The following is a 2692-nucleotide window of genomic DNA, read 5'->3' on the forward strand; positions in this document are numbered from 1 at the left end:
CCTGCTAAATTGTGCAATGCGATTACGCATGTGTTCCCGTCTTGCACAGGCGCTAACAGAAAGGGGGCATAGTTGGCTTTCCAGTGCTACTTACATGACAAATAGCCCGGGTCTTTGGTCACATGCACTACTAAATAGAAGCACCAGCCAGTGCGACACCTGGTCCTGCCCTTCAACAAAATCATATAACCAATTGCTTTGCTTCTGGTCATGTAAGCAGCACAGGAGGAAGCCAGCGCACAAAAAAATCAAAATAAAACCTGGAATTTATCAAAAACGGAGTAAACTAAATCTGGAGCAGATGTCCACGGCAACCAATCAGCTTCTCTCTTCAGTCTGTTCAGTTAAGATTTGTAAATGAAAGAGAGAAGCTGATTGGTTGCCGTGCACATCTGTTCCAGATTTTTAAATTCCCTTCATAGCGTTTTGCCAAACTTTATTACATGAGAAGAGCAAACACAAAAAAGAACAGAGTGACTTACAGTACATGAGAAAGCTGAAGTGTGGCCTTTCAACTACTGGAAGTTTTCCTGCATAACCATGAGGTGCAGCATTGTAGTATAAAAATGTTATAGTTGTAAGGGAGAGACAAATATAATAAAAGATTATGTTTATGGTTAGAGAAGAACTGTGGTCTGTGTTCTCATGATTTTACCAATAATGTGTAACAGTGGTAACACAGGAGGTACAGAACTCTCTGTACATGTACTCTGTTTTATGCATCTCTGTACATAATAAATTAAACGGTTATATATGAGGGTATGCCTTCATTTTCACCACCAGGGCTGAAAAAAGTGAAAGCGCAATAACCTTGAAGTCTCAGAAGACTTAAAAGATTGCAGAGGATGCCTCTAATCTCACTTCCAATCCTATGCAGACTTCTGTGAAATGCACTGGGCTAATCAATTAAACTCCCCCGTGTTCAGAATGCAACAGGAAACTACATTTGGTTTTCTTTGGTCGTCTAGATAAACATTTAATACATAACAGGAAAGGATTTCTAGAGTGTAAAGGTGGCCATACACCTTACAATTATCGGACAAAACTTTTCGTCCGAAGATCGAACCGTCGTACGATTTTCGGACCAAACTTATCGTCTGATGATCGAACAGTCGTACGACGGCCCCCATCCTGCCCCGATTATCGAAAGGTTCAATCAGCGGTAGTTAAAAAAAAAACACCTGGATGACTTGCGGTAATTGACCGCAATTATTTTCGTATGCGCAGTGTTAATCGTACGACTTTTGACGGACGGAAACGCTACCAAGCATGCGAACATCGTACGATCGACCAAAGTTTTCAAACATGCTTGACCGTCAAAAGTCGTACGATTGTACAGTAATGTCGGTCGGGCACTCTATTCACACGTTACGATTGTCGTACGAAAAGTTGATCGCATACGACAATCGTAAGGTGTATGGGCACCTTTAGAGGTTATCTTTTTATTTTTTCGAATAATGCATCACAGGTAGTCCCCGAGTTACATACATCCGACTTACACACAACTCCTACTTACAAACGGTGGCTCAGAGGCTATTATTGTACAGCAGTGGAGTTGAAATGCTACCGCACTCATACCAATGAGGGATGCTCGCCTTTTTGGGTCTGGTTCGTAGTACTGTACATACATTACAGGAAGTTGGCTCTTGTTAGACGTGCAGACAAGGGGTGCCCGCCTCTTCTTTAGGGTCACTGTGAGGTTTTTACTGCTGTCTGTATCCTCATTAGAAAGATTTAATCTCACTTCCTGTCCTTGAGACAACAGGAAGTGAGAGGAAATCGACCCCCTAGGAAGGTAAATTCACTCCTGCAAGAGTTATCATTGGAAAAAGGTGTCTCCACTGAAGCTTTATCACCAATCCTTGTTTCCACGACAACCCAAAATTTTAAAAATCCAATTATCATAGGGACAGTAAAGTGAGGTGAAATCTTCTGAACGGGCACACACAGCAAAACAAACTTTACCGGTGATACACCCTTCCTGTGCTATCCAAAACTAAAATCTATTTTTTGGGGGGCTGGAGTTACCTGTTCCAACTTACATACAAATTCAACTTAAGAAGAAACCTTCAGACCCTATCTTGTTAATAACCTGTGCCTTTAAGGAGGAATGGGCTGCCAGGACCTAAACCTGCACCTCTATACAGTGTATATACTCCAAGATGGAGGCTCTCATAGATTAGAGTTAGGACCGTAACTACAGGGGCGTCCCGAGGCTGGGTGACACCCGGAGCGGTAACCGAGTGTCACCCCGCCAAGACGTCACTGCGCGTGCGCGATGACGTCATCGCGCACGCGCGGCAGTATTCTGATACCTGCTGGCGGCCATCTTGGTGATGGACGCCAGCAGAGAGAGAAGGGCACAGTCACCCGGCGGGATAAGGTATGCCGCCGGGTCCCCTCCTCTCTCCTGATATTATCGTGCGTTCGGTCCATGACCAAGCGCCCGACTTTTCAGAGGGGGGTGACACCAAAATGACTGCTCTCAGCTTGTATAGTAAGCGTTTGAGGTACCGTATCAAAAGCCTTAGCAAAATCCAGATATACCGCATCCGCAGACCTCCCTCCCTCTAGATCTCTACTTACCTCCTCGTAAAAAGTCAGTAGGTTAGTCTGACAGGAACGGTCCTTCCTAAACCCATGCTGGTTGTCATTTATTTTATCATTTTCCCGCACGAATTCTACTATGTGG

Source organism: Nanorana parkeri, unplaced genomic scaffold (assembly GCF_000935625.1).
Source record: "Nanorana parkeri isolate BGI_ZX_2015 unplaced genomic scaffold, ASM93562v1 scaffold95, whole genome shotgun sequence".
NCBI classification, from domain to species: domain Eukaryota; kingdom Metazoa; phylum Chordata; class Amphibia; order Anura; family Dicroglossidae; genus Nanorana; species Nanorana parkeri.